Source organism: Lissotriton helveticus, chromosome 4_1 (assembly GCF_964261635.1).
Source record: "Lissotriton helveticus chromosome 4_1, aLisHel1.1, whole genome shotgun sequence".
NCBI classification, from domain to species: Eukaryota; Metazoa; Chordata; class Amphibia; order Caudata; family Salamandridae; genus Lissotriton; species Lissotriton helveticus.
In genome coordinates, this window is record NC_136063.1 from 714,866,236 (window position 1) to 714,884,657 (window position 18,422).

Below are 18,422 nucleotides of genomic sequence, written 5' to 3' on the forward strand. Positions count from 1 at the left end.
CTGCTTATTTTTATTTTTCAACAATCTATCATAGGAGGGAAGTAGAAGCAGTCTGGGGTCCTACTCAGCTTCCGAATATATTACCATACCTCTCACACGCGCAGGGCCGGCTTTACTGCTGGTGTCGCCCTGTGCGACAATGTTTGTTGGCGCCCCCCTAATGACCAACTCCGCTACGGATTCCCTCACTACCATCCTTTCACAGTATCCCTGAAGTCTCCATGACCACTCTCTCTCAGATGCCTTTAATTAATTATTTAGCGCCACTCGCACCACTCATTCTTTTGTAGGGTGTCGGAGCACTTTACATCACACACACACTAACTACAAAGAGACAATCAATCATAGGTGTGTAAATCAGTGTACATGAAATGTTACATAAGACAGAGGAATACAAGATGCGTCACTTTGTAAAACCCTGCGCCACATTATACCTGTGCCAGGTATAATGTATTCAGGGTGGGCGTTCTCCTGCAAAAAGCCTCATAGAAGTGGCGCATTTAAATCTATGTGATTTCAGTGGGCCACTTCTAGGACGCCATTGCGTCAATATCTTACGCCTGCCTCACAGCAGGCATAAGACTGAAGCAGTCCCTTTCACATGGGGCTTGCCCCACGTGAAAGGACACATTGCTGGAGTGCGTCTGTTTTCAGACATACCCCAACAATGCGTCAGTTTTGCACTGAGAGATACGTCAGAAATACTGACGTATATGTCATTCCTTGAGACATGATGCGTCATACAATAAATATGACGCATAAATGGTGTTGCAAGGAGGGCGAACTGAGAAGTGTTGCATCATTGTTGCATCGCTGCTTTCATGCAACGATGCAAATCTTCTCATAAATGAGGCCCTTAGAATTAAAAAAAAAACATGGTTGGAGGTTGTCTTTATTAATAAGAATTGCTTTTTACCCTTATGAACCCACTTTGAAACATTAGGATAAAGAAAGGCTGGGGAAAAATCCTAACGCCCCAGCCTATATCTTGAAGTTTTCTTGCAGTTCTTTGTTGGCAGTTAATAGCTCACTGTACTACATTAGGATTCTAAATTATAAACTGCAAGTAACAAACTGATCTCTCTGACAAAAGCAGTAACCCACTGACCTATTTACATTACACGCACGTTGTGATCTGCATGGTACAAGTTTTTTGCATCAGGCATATTAATCCTCTGTCTTACCTTAGAATGGGTAGAAATGGCCATCCGACCTTTCTCTCTCTCCAGAAAGAACATTAATCATTGGAGTAACTTTGACATTTTTATTGTTGGCGGCAAAGAGGAAAGAAACGGATGCTTTTAAAACAATAGTAAAAGGCGCCCCCACCGCCAGTCAGCACCCAGTGCAATGGCACCGTTCGAATCGCCATAGAGCCGGCCCTGCACATGCGTCACAACATACAACGCAGCCTTCAACCAGGTGGCAAAGATCATTTGAAAAAATTGGCACATCCTCGATACAAGTGCTCTGAAATGGGACCCACCCCTCTTGGCATACAAAAGGGCAGGCATCTTAAAGGACCGCCTGGTCTCAACCCGCCCCAAGAAACCTGAGGCCCCCGCTACCAACACAGTCCTGAATGCATGGGGTTTGCCAAACATAGTCAGCCACCATGAATGTGGTGGCTGCTGCGCCTACCACCTCAACCGAGCCACTAAAACTTTAGACCTTGAAGAAGGCAAAATCTGGCACCAGAGGGAGCATACAAAATGCAACTTGTCTAATGTAATATATCTCATTGAATGCCCGTGCAGACACCGCTACATTGGAAGGACAGGGCGCAAAGTCAAGACGAGAATAGGAGAACATCGCAGCAACATACGGTGCAAAAGGAATACAAGCAGGATGACTGACCACTTTACCCAGAGAGGTCATACCCCCAACAACATGAGGTAGACTGTTATCGAACAAATTGAATGTCACAATTCCATAAATGACAAGATCCTACTCCAGAAGGAACAGTGATGGATGTATCGCCTCCCCAGCCATATAATGGGTCTTAATGATAATATTCCCTGGAATAGTCTGAACAACCATTGAAACATCCCTTGAGTTCAAGCCTAACTTGGATGAGTCACACACAACCGATAGGAGGCTTTCCAGGTTCAAGGTGCTCAGTTGTAGGACACAACAATTGGACAATTGGTGGCCTGGCACAAGCCATCACTACAGTCCCCTCATGTTCCACTAGTCCCAGAGGAATCCAACCATGGGTTGGAAGTTTCCACACAACTTGAGAGTGTTAACCCCAGGAATTATTTAGTTCCCCCAGTTTCAGGACACTCTCCTCATAACAAAACCGATAATGTCGTATGACACTGCCATTGGACAATTCGGCAGTTCCTGAGATACTTGCCGAAATATTCCCCCTAATTTATTAGTGGGCACTCCCAATGCTCAGTCTTTCTTTTATTTCATTCATCTTTTCTTTACCCCCTAAACTGCTAAAGCGCAAAACACATAAATGAATTATTATCTCTCATAAATTAGCCACACTTAGAAACTCTCTATGTTCACCATGAACACTGACAATAACACTTTATCCGAAGGACATACACAGCACGAGACCCGCGCAGCGACCCGTGTCCACCTTCAGTGTTGTCAGTTTCTTCTTCCAAACGCTACTCACACCGGGACTGATCGAAGACACCTGGAACATCATCAAGGCATTTAAACTCCCAGAACACAACAGCCCACATCGACAGAGTTCCGATGCAGGCCGCAGTAGGTATGGGCAGAGGTCCGCAGACCTTGAGAAATAAGTGGGGTGTGCCAGGGGGGATGCTTCCCTAACGAGCCGGCAAGCGGAGACGAGCTCTCATGCTGCCGGGCTTCATGCTACAGACCTCTTTGTTTTTTCTTTTCCTCAAAACACGCAGTGTGTGACAATATGTCCGGCCCTCCACGGAACTCATGGTGCTCATTTCTGAAAATTCCAGAGTAAGAAAAACTTAATTTTGGTAATTTTTATCAGTGATTAATCAAAGAGGACTAGCTTAAGTTGACCAAAGTGTTGCAGTACTCTAATTAGTTCTGTCACGGGCACCTTGTTGGTGTATTCATGAAGCCCTCACCCACCAACCTAGTTGGTGGCATGCTTCATCATCGGGCCCACCCAGTGACACCTAGTATGTCCCGGGTGTGCTACGATGCCTGATTACATCGGAGCTGGTATATTGCTGAGAGTGCAGTGAGTGAGGTTGAGTGAGTTGTGATTTAAAACGGCTCGGTGGTGGTCCTAGTACCAGAGGGTAAATTAAATTTTAATAACTGGGCCGTCACCAGCGGTTAAAAGTAAGGCTACAGGACGCGTAAGGGTGGCGAGTTACTGCCCCCTGCGTCCTTCAGATGGTCGACATGTTTCAGCCAGTGCCTTAGAGTTTTCTGGCTTTCTTCAGGACCGTTTTTTAAAAGGTGTGGTGAAATAAAACAGACTTAGTGTTGTGGTACAGACTATGTGATACACTCACTAAGGCGTTTTTCTATATGTGAGAGGGGGATTCCCTTCTCATGCATACATGTACAAACAAACATTAAGGACAAGGACAAAACATTTATAGAGAGAGTCAGTAGTCAATTTAGACATATGGTCAACAATGCTTTGGTGGCCGGATCTATAGTGCAAGGTGAGAGGACTATAGTCGGCTAGGTGTGATGGTACTGGTGGTGCCATCAGAGTGAAAATACGCGACTAATTAAGAGCGTGGTGTGGCGAAAACACGAAAATCACACTGTAAGGAGTTGACTTAGTGTGGCAGGGCGCAAGAAAATTGTTCTTACGCTTTGGGTTATTAGCCAAGGCTTCCTGGAGGGAAGCGGTAAGGGGATGACCCTATGGGAGAAAAAGAGATAGGCTGCAGGGGTTAGGGACCTGTAAGGAAAGAAGCGCTTACTCAGTTTGTTGTTTGGAGGCTTGTCAGGTTTGTCATACTCACAGTCTTTCTGGTCAGTGCCTGCCTTGTACCTGTTGTCCCGCCGTCGTCCTCTGGTAGAATGAGCCTGTCGACGTGTGGGCTTTTTATACTATGGTTAACAAGGTAATGATGAGCACCTGTGGGAATAGTCAATGTGGAAAGACTACCCCTTTGTGTTGTTGCTGCTCATGTTCGTGGTTTGCACACTAGTCTCTCGTGCATGCTCAGTATGATAGCGCGATTGTTATGTTACTGCTCATGCTCATGAGACTAAACAGATTTATAAGATGAAAACCAGACATATTACATGATATCTGGCATTATGTGTGAACTAACTTTTCTTTTTATTTACAGCTGGTAACAAATGCATTCTCGCTTGCCGAAATGAATTCAACTGGCGGAATAATAAGATCCAGAGCATAGTATTCCACCTGACGTGAATAATATAAAAAACAAGGGGGGATTATCCTTTCTCCACTTAAATTAGTCCTGATGAAAGCCATCGACCCGGCAAGGCTGCATGCTGGCTGAAACATGTAGACCATTTTTTGACCTTTTTGAAAATTATGTGAAGGTCACATTACAGGTCCTATTTTTCACATCCACCTTTGTTTTTACCCTTACCTTTATCATTGTTTTGAATAAATTTAAGTCTATAATAAAGAAGTAATTTTAATTCACATTTTTACAAAGTAGATCCCAACTATTTCCTCAGGATCACCTCCTGGTGGAAGCCAAACAAGACCTGATGATGATGCTATCAACCATGACTACGCCGATGGCCAAAGACATACCAATGGTGGAAAATGCCTGTTGAGGGTCCTACACATTTTTTTATCAAGATCACTTGAGGCCTTAGGGCTCCACTCCTTTTTGATTCTGTGTATCCTTGTTTTTCCCTATATGCCGCTCCCACCTGCCGGACGCATTCCCGCCATCTGCCTAGCCCCACACACTGCCTGCCAGTGTCCCTCCCTCTTCCCAGGACCTACTTAATGGAGGACACAGCGCAGCAGTACCACCGGCGCGGAAAAGGCAAGCTTGTTTGTGCCCGTCCATGCCTGACCTGCGCCCAGTGCCTGGAACCTTGGTTCTTCAACCCCCAACAGCGACACCTCTGAGCCCTAGAACCCGGGCACATCGACAACAACAACTGCTGCCCCACATCTCCATGCCCCACCAGAGGACCATTCGCCTGCCAGCACTACCACTTCACCTGCAACCCCGAAGCAACTAACAATGCTGGTGACACCACAAACACAACTGCGCCCACCACACCAACCAACACTGACACAGCACAATGCCTGTGCATTCTACTCCACGCATGATCACTCTGCAAACATGCCACAATGATCTGGGACCTGATCTCATCATTTATCCTGGACATCATCCTCCTCACAGAACTGGCTGATCCCCGCCTTCATGCCAGACATCGTCAGTGCCACACCTACAAGACAACACACAGTACCAAATCAACAAACACAGGGGAGGAATTGCCATCATCTACAAGGACACCATCCACTGCACAACCTCCTTAGATGACGCAACCCCGATAATGGAGCATCTTAATTTTCAACTTCACACAGACGGAAAAAGCACCTTCAGAGGCACCCTCACCCCAGCTTATGAACCCCATCCCTGACCTCGTCGCCCAATCTCCATCAACTTCGAGCACTACATCTTCCTAGGAAAACTTAACTTCCACCTTGACGAACCCGACGACACCAACACAACTAACATCCTGGAATGCATGAGCAACATCAGCCTCCAACAACTCACTGACCCCATCTACATCACAGGACACAAGCTCAACCCCATTTTTCTTTCAAGCAATAAGAGTCAAGTACAACCACGTATCACAGATCACCTGGACTGACCACTACAGTGAACACTTCACCATCTCAGGAACTACCAACACTGGCACCTTGCCCTCCAGAACCACACACACAGAAACTGGAAAAAAGGCATCAGAAGACCAGTGGAACAGTACTCTCAACCCTCTCCTCTCAGGTACATTGCCTCACCCAGAACAGGCTGCTTAGAACTTCTCTCTCTGGATCACGGAATGCACCGACACACTCGCCCCTGCCAGGGCAGTCTAACCCAAAGTACCGGCCGGAAGAGCCAGCTGGTTCTTCACAGATGTGAAGTTTTCCATACGCAACTGCCACCAACGAGAAAGGAAGTGGCATAAAAGCAAAAAGACAATAGACCATACCATCTTCAAAACAGCACTCAACCAATACCACCACCTCCTGAGAGAAACAGAGAAGAATGCTCTGGCAAACAGCATAGAAGCCAGCAAAAACCAAAGTAATGAGATCTTCAGCATCATGAAGTAGTCTGCCAACCCTGCAGCGACCGAGAACGACATCACCCACTCCCAAGAACTGTGCGACTCTCTGGCAGACTTCTTCCATGACAGAATCTCAGCCAATTATGCGAACTTCAAACCCCAACCCCCGCTGGCGACAGCATCAGCCTACTCACACCCACAATCAAAAACACCAAACACTTGCTCACCCGTTGGAACCCTCTCGCAACTGAAGCCACAGTCTCAATCATGAACTCGGGAGCATCCATTGGCTAATGTCCCCACCACACCTTCAACCTGGGTAGCAAGACAATTGGCTACAAGCTCATGGAAGTCCTGAACACCTCCATCACCACAGCCTCCTTCTCTGAGATCTAGAAACATGCTGAAATGGGGTCCCTCTTGAAGAAACCATCTGCTGGCCCAGCCGATCCGAAGACCTACGGGCCCACCTCCCTTCTCACCTTTCTGGCAAAGTTTCTCAAAAAGTCAATCATCCGGCAACTCAGCAAACACTTGGAACACCACAACCTCCTGGACCCCTCTAAATCTGGATTCTGGGCCAATCACAGCACAGAGACAGCCCTGATAGCAGCCACTGACGACATCAGGGCTCTCCTAGAACGGCGGTAGTACAGCAGCTCTCATCCTCTTGTACCTGACAGATGCCTTCAATACCGCCTCCCACATCATCTTGATCAACAGACTACACCATATCAGAATACAGGGACACACCTTCAAATGGATCACCTCCTATCTCACCGGGATAACCAAGAGAATCTGGCTCCCACGATTCACCTCAGAACCCAAGGAAACCATCTGCAGTATCTCACAAGGATCACAAACGTGAGAATGAGACTGATGGTGTCTGAACATAGAAAGGAGGAGGATCAGAAATGGATTATTCTGAGAGAAGTCACATTTTCTGGTGATTCACTTAAATATTGGTTCCTAATAGTCAAATATTGTGATTGTAGAGTTAGGGCAGAAGCCATTTTAATATCCGACGTGGATTGGAGCCAATCTATCTGACAGGTATACACATCTAATTCTAACGGTGGATTTCTGTTGGGGTCGATTAATGAGTGTCCCTCATTGAATGTATATTGCCCTCCTTCCTGTCAGGAGATAGAAAGTTTTATTAAGGGTGCTAGGTATTCTGGAGTGATGGGCCAAGATAATCTCCCGGTATCTCGCATTAAACAAGATGTTTCCGCATGGGCCCTTTTTCTCCATCCGGTGTTTCAATACTGTTATTCGTTTGGGATCATAGAGTCCTCTTAGGAAGAAAGTATAGTTGTGCCTTTATATAAAAAGGGTCCTAAAACATCTCCTGCCAGCTTGAGGCAGATTGCACTTTTGGATATGATTGGGAAATTGTTCGCTAAGAGTATTCTTCTTCACCTTCAAGACTGGACATTTGGTAATAATCTGGTCCCTGTGGATTAGGCTAGCTTTAGTAAGTATTGTGGCACTCTAGACAATATCACTGACCTCCAAATTGTTATTGAAAAGTATCCAGTGGGTAAGGGCATGGCTATACATGCTGCATTTATGGACTTCTCAACAGCGTTCAACAAAGTTGATCGTGAGAGTTTATGGAGGAATTTGGCTGTATTAGGAATCCCTTTGCACTTGTTTAGACTAGTTGTTGCCCTGCACTCCTCTACTTGGACTCAGGTCCTGATGGGAGGAGACCCAGGCTTGTCTAGTAAAATAGAACCTCACAATGGGTTAAAACAAGAGTGATTACTAGCACCCTCCTCTTTTCTTTTTATATCTATGACATGCCTAGCAGAGTCGAACAGTTTTAGGGGAACCCACCAAAACTAGGAACAAAATATGTCTTCTCTACTCGGATGATGCCATTTTGCTAGATTTAACCCCTATATGTTTACACAGCGGCGGCCGGTGCAAGTAAACGTGGTGCGGCAGGGTAGGGGGAATGTCGACAGATGATGGAATAGGATTTATTTAATTTTCCCTATTTCGTCATCTGTCGACTTCCCATTCCGCGCTTCCCTGCACAAACCACCGATGGGTTTACAAAGGTATCTTTTTGAGTTAGGCAACTATGCTGATGAACATTTCCTGAAAATAAAATTCTCTAACAGCAAAGTAATGGTTTTCAGAGTCAAGGGGCCTAGGGTTAGGAAAGATTGTCATTTGCTTTTAGGGAAAGCCAAGCTAGAGGTGGTGAAGTTGTACCCGTATTTAGGTAAACAAATGTCTAGTAACTGCACTGATAGTGATCATGTTTTTCAGTGCAGAAGTGAAGCAATATCCCAGACTTCTGCAATTGGCAGGTTATATAAATGTTGCAGGCAAGGACACTTTGTCCATGTACTGGCAGTATATAAGCCTGTAAATCAATGGATGAGCAGTACTGGGCGTTCTTTGATATGGTGGAAAGGAGCATTTGACGCCAAGTATGTAACTTGAATTGTGCAGTTGCTACATTGGCACTTCGGCTTGAATTCCGGCTTCTTTCCACTAAAGTGTTCGCTATGGCAGCAAGCTTAAGGGGGGGGAATAGCTATTGAATTGTGATCCAGGCTCCACAAAGGCTACATTAAAACGTGAAATATTTTTCAGTCTGAAGGAAAGAAGTGCTGTTTTGTCAAGTTATGTGAAAGCACTGGATATGTTTGGAATTGGGCAAAGTGAAGCTGGACCCCTCTCAAAGCCTATTTCGAAAAATAGTTAGCCAAAAAGATCTATTGTATTGTGTTCTTGGAACATTAGGAATGATATAATTGTGGAGAGTAGCTTTTGTAATAAACCTCAACCGTATGTCCTAAGGAACCTTCCGCATGGTGTGCATAGAACCAGTTTACTATTAAGACTGAACTTACTTCCCCTACGAAAGACTACGGGAGCATGGGAGGGGTTATCTAGGGAAGAGAGGCTCTGTGACCTCTGCAGGAACCATGTTCAAGATTTAAATCATATTTTTTTTGTTTCTCCCCTCCTACATTCAATAAGACGTCCACTGTTAAGACCATTGTTCCTAAAGTATTATATTTCCTCGGCAGTGGAGGCCCAGAGATGTCTTCTGGCACCACCCTCGGAAATAGATTGTTCAAAATGTTGCATCTTTTTAAAACTATTCTTAAATATTTTTTAGATAGGACTATATTATTTAGTATTTGCCCTCGTATTTGATGAATACGGTCTTTTAGTGCAATACGATTTGCACACTCAAATTAGAGTTACAGTGTTTATATTGTTTTGCAAAGTTGATTGCACTGAATTATATTGAAGTACTATACTAGAGTTGCACTATTGTTCCTGCTATATTCCTTCTGTTTGCATAGGTTTTGTATTTCTCACTACAATTGCGCATTTGCATTTTATTAGTCCAAGGACTCTTTACATGAGTGGGGTATTTTGGTACATTGAATTAGTTAGTCATGTACTTTATTCTGCACACTATCAAATGTGAGAGATATTTTTTGTAGATCTTTGTGTATTTTTATGTGGACCTCTTTGAGTTCCAAATCATAATAACATTTTGACTTTTTTGACTTTTGATACTTTAAATCGTAATTGAGGCACTGCGCTGTAATCTTAACATATGGGGGAAAACATGTGTTTCATCCGGGCACTCAGCAGCAACTTACGGGACCAATCTTCTTGACTTAAAGATGAGCATGGGGTAAGGTCCAAGGCAGCACCAACAGTTCACTTCAGGCTGCACTCCGGCGGTGGGGTGCAGAGGTACCCCACAGCATTCTGTACCCCGTTCAAGTCCACCGGAAAAAAACGCTGCAGGCTCGGACTGGATGACCAGTCAGGCTGAACCAAAAAAGGGACTCAACTCTTGTGATGCTCAGGGACATGGGGACACCATTGATCCTCCTCGACAGGGACGACGAGTGCAGGGGTGTCTTTAGGCGTCAGGAGCAGTGCCGATAGAGGGGGCCTGCAAACAGAGGCTGCAAGCTGCATTGGAAAGTCTACAGTGGGCAATTCAAAGGTGGGCTTTGTCTCTAGAGGGCCAGGGGACCCCAATGGCACTGTTGGCTCACTTCAACTCAGACTAGAAAGCACAGGTGCAACGGTGTTTGGCAGTGTCTGTTTTTTGTGTTCTGGATCACTCATGGTCTTCTTTGGGGTATCTGCAGGATGCAGGGAAGCAGCTCTGCTGCTCCAGTGGAGATTTGGAGTCTTTATTCAAGGCAGTCAGCCCTCCTAGCCTTTGGCGGAACAACACTAGCAGGACAAGGTATCTTTGACGCAGTTTCAACAGAAAACAGCAGACAGGCTGGCAGGGGTGAAGCCAAGTCAGTTGCTCTTCTTTAATCTTCTGCTTGCACGGCTCTTCAGTGTCCTTCTTCTTCTTAGGTTGTCAGGATCTTGGCACAATGTTGGCACCGTTAGCCCACTTCAGCTTGGGCTGGGCAGCTCAGTGCAGTGGTGCTTTCCTGTGTTGGGTTTTCACAGTCTTTACAACTTCATAGCTCAGTGTTCAGTACCTGCAAGATGCAGGGAAACAGGTCCTCTATTACATGGGAGTTCCTGAGTCTTTGGAGAAGTACTGCAGTCCTCCCAGGCCTTGGTGGATCAGCAGCTTGCAGGGTTTTTACTAACAGGATTTTACTACAATACAATTGAATCTATATATCTCTTGCTTCATCCCTACTTTCGTGATTTTAACCATGAAGGCTTCAGGTCTTTCTAATTAGAAATACTTTACTTCTGGCCACTTCGGGGTCACTCTAAAGGCCTTGCTGGGCCTTTTGGTCATTCTTGAAAATGGTAGCCTTGGTTTTAGCACGTGATACTTTCTCGAAATGCACCGCCACATGTTGCTATCCTTTGACCAAGATAATGAGAAAAAAAGATAAAAAGAACATAGTTACATTTTGTAACGTAAGCAATTTACATGTCATATTGTACACATTTCATGTGTTTTTTAAAATCAACAGCCTTGAGGAAGTTGCCAACGATGAAACACATGTTGGCTGTTTCATCTTTTGACATTAACTCATTGGTACTGAACATTTGATGTCTCAAAAATAAAGCTTTGGACCTGCAACACTGGCAGACCATAACAAATTAACTGTGTGGTGCTTTGGATATATCAAAGTACTATTAATATATGAAGGAATTTCTCTTCCATGTATATTTCAACACTAGCTGAGTGGCATAGTATTCATTCATCCATTTGATCACAAGTTACTGGTATTGAATTTTTACTTACCCTGTACTTGTCATGTGCAAACCGATCTGTCTTACTGCTGCTACCTTTGTGTATGTGCAGATTTGGATATTGGCTGATGGATACAATGTACGAGATGGATAAAATGATAAATCCAAATGATAAACAAAGTGGGCAGGCAAGAGATGGCTCATGCAGAGATCAGTTTCAATTGGACCTCTCAGCAAATTACTTGACTAATGCCACAGAACTTCAGCCAGTACAGTCTCTTACGGCCTTTTACACAGCAACCCCAAAAAATGTTAAATAGCCTCAGGATAAGCAAGTTCATCTAAACTTATCGTTAATAAACAATCTCCATTGTCTGCATAAAGAGGAGTACAAAAAGGACTTTGCTGCACTTAAAATGTCTCATCTAAAGACCCAAGTTGCCATTCCTCACATGCCCAAACAACGGGTTCTCTAAAGTTGAACAGCTCACTTTAAACTTAAAAGATATGACACTTGTGATGTTTCCGGTGTTGCCGCAGATTTGGATAATGGCTGGGGGCTACAATGGACAAGATTGACAAAATGATTTATTTATTTATTTATTTATTTTTACCATTTGTTGAGCGCACTGTTACCGGGCGGTGTCCTGGCGCTGAAGCGATACATTTTCTCAGAGAGGCAAAATAATCCCTAGAGGTTAAAAAGCCATGTTTTGATATTTTTCCTAAAGGTCATTAGATCATTGCTTTGTTTTAGGGAGAGGGGCATTTCATTCCAGATGGTGGATGCTCCATGAAAGAAACTGCGTCCTCCCCATCGGGCTTTCCTGATACGGTCAGTCATAACCAGGCTTTTGTTAGCAGATCTTAATTGTCGACCTGGTTTGTACAGTTGAAGGTGTTCTTGAAGAAAGGAAGGACCTATCCCATTCACTGCCTTGAATACCATACAGAGAGCTTTGAACATGATACGTTTCCGTATTGGGAGCCAGTGTAAATTTCTTAGTTCCTGAGTGACAGAAGTAAACTTAGGTAGACCAGAGATCAGTCGGGCAGCAGCATTTTGTAGCGTCTGCATTTTGTTCAAAACTCCTTGCTGGGCTTGCAGATACATACTATTGCAGTAATCAAGGCGGGACAGCACAAGTGCTGTCACCACCATTTTCCTGCTGTTACTGGAAAGGAAAGGGAGAATTTTCCTAATGGTTTTTATTATCCAGTGAATGGAGGATGATAGGGCATTAGCTTGTGATTTGAAAGAGAGTTGTTTATCGATAATCACCCCCAGGTTTTTTACTGTAGTGGCTGGAATGGGTGGGGCTCCCATTTCATGAGGCCACCAGTTGGGGGTCCAGAGATTGGTCACATTCCCAAAAAGAAGAACCTCTGTTTTCGAGGAGTTCAATTTGAGGCAGTTCCTAGCCATCCATGAGCTTACTGCAATCATGCAGTCCTGGAATCTTGCCGCTATTCCTTCCTCTCGCCCCGGGAGCAGAGATACCACAATTTGAGTATCATCTGCATAAGATGTTAATTCAAAGCCAAAAGAGCGAGTCACCGGGGCGAGGGAGGTGACATAAACATTGAATAGGGTAGGACTCAGGGAAGAGCCCTGAGGAACCCCTCCTGGGAGTATAAAAGGGCTAGATTCAAAGTCTCCCATGGCCACCACCTGGATCCTATCTGATAGAAAGGATCTCAGCATGCTCAGTGCAGCTCCTCGGATTCCGCAGCCCTCAAGACGGTCCAACAGAATGTTATGGTGGACCGTATCGAAGGCCGCAGACAAGTCCAGGAGCACCAGGACCGCCCGTCCTCCTGCATCCATTGCCTTCCTGATTTCCTCCGTGGACTTAATGAGGGCGGTCTCGGTGCTGTGACCTTCCCTAAACCCATGTTGAGCAGGGTCCAGACAACAAGAGGATCGGAGGAAGTCACAGAGCTGAACATTCATGACCCTCTCAATAAGTTTGGCAGGTAGTGGAAGTCTAGCTATGGGCCGATAGCTACTAGGGTCTGAAATGTCTAAATTAGTTTTTTTGAGCAGAGGAGCTATTGAGACTTGTTTCCAGCATAGTGGATATTCTCCCTCTTTAAACATTATATTAAATAAATCTGCTAATATGGCAGATATAGGGGCGGCTGCCAATTGGGCCACTGAGACTGGGCAGGGATCCCGGGGGGAGCCAGATTTAGTTCTCAGTAATAGCTTTTTTATTTCTTCTACTGCTACTGGCCGGAACTCCCCAAGTTCCATGTTTTGTGGGTTCATTTGTGTGGTCTTATGTGATCCCTCGCTGAGAGTCAGCCCTACTTGAGGTTCTAGGGCTGTAAAGATCCAAATGGCAAACAAAGAGGACCAGCAAGCGAAGAATCAGACAAAGATCAACTTTAATTGGACCGTCCAGCAAATTACTTGACTGAAGCCACAGTACTTCAGCCAGTACAGTTTTTTATGGTCTTTTAGACAACAACACAAACAATTACTCAGGGGCTTCGGGATCAGCAGATAAAAATCTGCTGTCTGCATAATGAAGAGTACAAAAAGGACTATACTGCACTTAAAATGCCTCATCTAAAGACCTACGTTGCCATTCAGAAAATGTCCAAAAACGGGGATCTCTAAAGATGAAAAACCCACTGTAATCTTAGAAGATATGATATAGAGCTTAGATCACCAAACCCAAAATAATGATAAAATGCTCATACATCTTTCATGAAAGGCTGAAGACTTAAAAAATCAGATGAGCTGCAGCAATCTAAGGGTCTTTGGCATTCCAGAAGGAGTGGAAGGAAATTACCTTTGCCGTTTCATAGCACATATATTCCAACAAACATTCCCTAAGTATGGGAGTGGGACATGGGATGTTAAATCCAAAGAGCTCATCAATTTCTACTTCAGAAATCAAAAGAGGGAAAAGATTGTCAACAACCTTGTGCTATAAGAATTCATGTTGCCAATTTGTTTTTAGCCAACTTTGGTACCAAACTGTGGGAATTATTAATTCAGGCAAGGTTGGGACAACAACCTTTGGTGTTCACTCAGATTTCTGCCAGGATACAGTGGTGCTCCTGTGGCATCTCCACTGACTGAGCGCCTCCTTTTCAGAAAGGTGGGGCACAAGTATTTCTCCTATAACCTGCTAGACTGAAATAATTATTCAAAGACCGCTCATACTTTTGTACCTCAGAGCCTAAAGCAAAGGAATTGTTATCTCAATGGTCAAAGAGCATGTTGTCAGATAATGATTGAAAGGCATATTATGAGTACTGTCGTCCTATGTCCGCTGTGCTCACTGTGGTGGTCCGATCACTACCACCGTATCCGGTCCGTCAGTCTACTAAGCTCAAGACAATAGGTAGGACAGGATTAGGACAGGATGGGCTATTCAACTCAGGCAGCCCTAATGGGAAAGCTGATAGTGCAGTAATTTGGGAGTAGTGGGGGGGGGTTGGGTACCATGGCGTGGATGGTGTGTTTGAGGATTGGGATGGGATGGAGGCAAAGGAAGAGAACATGGATATAAGATTTGTCTTTGGGCCACACGTACGACTGTCAGGGATGGCGAATCGCAAATTGCATTTTTTTTAATATTTCTTTTTATTAAAACAAGGCATCAATAAATACACCGGTGCATAGTACAGAAGGGGGTCAATCAACGTCAATATTCGATACAAAAATATTTTTTTTAACAATATTAATAACATAGATTTTGACATCAATATTACTTACCCTAGAAAATCGATATATTTGTCAGCGATATTCCTGCATCACAATATTTGTGTATCACAATATTTAAAATTCAATATTTCGGCATTTCAATATTTTTTACTCAATATTTTGTCCGAATGCCGTGCGATTGAAAATACTTTTTACAAATGTGTAGGACTGCAGGGTATATGCAAATATTATGTTTCAGAGTTTCATTTGTTTTATTGTATAGGTCTTTATTTCCTGGTCAATTTGAAGAATTGGTATATACACGTAGCCACTGGAATTATGCAGCAGGGGGGACCAAATTACGTGGCAATTTTGGCTAATTATGCAGCAAGAAAAGGCAAATTATGCAGCATAATGGGGTAGATTTTGTTACAGTATTACTTATTATATCATTTTTACACACAGTAACCCTGCCTGGGCAAAGATTTCACAGTTGTACTATTAATGTAAAACACAGATACAGCAATAAGCAATTGAACATTTGCAATGGGTTTCCAGTATGTGGGATTCGTGTTGCCACATTTTTTGTAACTTATGATCCATTTGAGCTAGAAGTAAATTTTCTTTTGTTAAAATCTACAGATTATGCAGTAGATGATAGATTAAATGGCAAACATGGCAAATACAAATTATATGTAAAACACCACAACTGTACAATCACATAATTCTAGTGTTCAAAATTGTAAATAAGAGATATTTATATTTGCTTCAAGGTTGGATTCCATATATTGCTCTCTCATTTCAGTGTAGGATTCTTGAATCAGTTGTGCTTGTTTATATGAAGAGAATAACAACATGCTTCAACATAGAAAGTTTTAACTATTTTCTTCTAAATTAATTGTTTATGAGTCATCTAGTTGAGCTTTAATAATAAATCTAATGGAAATATGTCATGGTTGGAGATGACTGAAGTACTTGTTCTTCCTATTAAGGTTGAAAGATTTAATTTACTGTAGATGTATTTCATCTAAAATTTGTTTTTAAGCAGTTTTCTGTCGCCATGTTGCAGTTAAATATATAGCTAATTTGAGCTATATGGCCTAGATCGTTTCAGTTATAATATAATGCAGCATACGGTGTTGAGGATCTCTAGTTAAGAATAAGGGTGGGCGTAGTAGGCGTAGTGGGGCTACACGAAGCTACGCGAAGTGGACCAGAAACTACGTCCACCTAAGCACTTCGCGTAGCCCCACTACGCGCCACCCGCCTCCCTCCCGCCCTAGCTAAATACCACCCGCCTCCCTCCCGCCCTCCCTAAATACTTAAATAATTATTTTAAAAACAATAAACACCACTTACCTTGTCGGCTGCGTCTCCGAGGCTCCCTCTGGTAACCGCGCCGCCATCATGGATAGAAATGCGCATTACTATCCATGATGGCGGTGCGGTTACCAGAGGGAGCCCCGGAGACGCAGCCGACAAGGTAAGTGGTGTTTATTGTTTTTAAAATAATTATTTAAGTATTTAGGGAGGGCGGGAGGGAGGCGGGTGACGGGCAACTTCGCTACGCCCACGGAGTGGGCGTAGTGTTGCCTGCTACGCCTACTTCGCAAATGGCGAAGTAGGCAACACTACGCCCTTTCCGTGGGCTTAGCAAAGTGCTACGCCCAGGGTTAGTTAAGAAGCTGTTGTATAGTTTTGAAGAAAATTAAATATAGATCCTAAATCAGATAAAGTGGGAAAATTGGGGAATCATAAAGAAGGACAGAGGTCAATTTCATATTAATAGCAGGAATTGTTTGGTCACTTGCTTTTCCTCCATATCATTACGAAAATCGCTTTAATACAATAGGGGCACTGTTATATTAACCTTTCACCTTCTGAAAATGCTCCTTAGAAGTTAAGATTTTATCAATGGTTACTCCTGATCCAGTGAGATTTTGAAATCATAATACACAACACATTTATATGAAGAAAACACAAAATGTTGAAATTTTACATTGCACATGATAGATTGTGGTACATGAAACAGAGACAAGTGTAGTAGAAGCGCTGTAACAGTGTGCTTTAAAATGAGAGATGAAGCGCACATAGAGTAATATGAATACATGTAAAACAAAGTTGCACAAATGATACTTCTGCTTATTAACGGAGTTTTTGCTAAATGAAGTGGCCTAATGTTTTGGTGCTTATTGCTAATATGCACCAGTTAGAAAAGTGGTGCAAAAATGTCTAACCAATGAAGTATAAGCTTGAGATTTTCCAGAATGATATTAGAGATATTGGGCCATATGTAGGTGGCCGAATACCGGTCGGTAACACCGAAAAAGGCCAGTTTTCGTTGTTACCGACCGGTAATTAGCCATGTGAGATGTACGTAATACCGAATTGATTCGTTAATAACGAATCGGTAATAAATTACCGATTAGTTATTTTCCGAATCAAAATTACCGAAACAAATATTACCTTATCGGAAATAACGATTCGGAACAATCCCCAAAAATACTATGTAGCAAACCTCGGTATTACCGAAATTGACCGGATTCGGTAATAACGAATCGGTATTTACCACTTTTCAGGAGCATGTGGTAATCAGGTGGAGTGCATAAAAACAGGCCCAAAATGCATCAGTGGGAACACAATGGCGGGACTCTACCTCATTGCAAGGCGGCTACGCCTGAGAGCAGCAGGAGTAAGGATCTGGAGACGGGAGGAGCAGGTGTACAGATTGCGCATCACGTTGTTCCACTTGACAGAAGCAGAAATTCATGAAAGATACAGACTGCACCCTGATACCATCCTGGAGCTAATACGGGACCTAAAACCCTATCTGGAGCATCAGACACCAAGGGCCCACGCTGTCCCCACCCATGTCCAGGTACTCTGCTGCCTGCACCTCCTTGCATCAGGAAGTTTCCAGGGTGTGATAGCTGCAGTGGGTGGAGTGTCACAGAGCTGTTTGTCCCGTTTTTTCAACACTTTCCTAGATGCCATGATGGACAGAATGGAACACTACATTTCCTTCCCCAGTACACAGGCGGAGCTGCAGAGGACCAAGCTGGAGTTCTACCAAATGGCACACTTTCCACACGTCATCGGCTGCATAGATGGGACCCATATACCCATCTGCCCACCTGCAGCTAGTGAATACATTTACAGGAACCGCAAATCCACCCACTCCATCAATGTACAGGTGATATGTGATGCCAAGTTCTTAATTACTGACATCGTGGCCAAATTCCCCGGGAGTAGCCACGACGCGTACATCTTCCGGAACAGTGGCATCCATACCCGTCTGCTTGCAGGTGAATTTGGAGACGGATACATACTAGGTAAGTAAATGTGACACACTCTGATGTACACCCTGGCTAAAGCT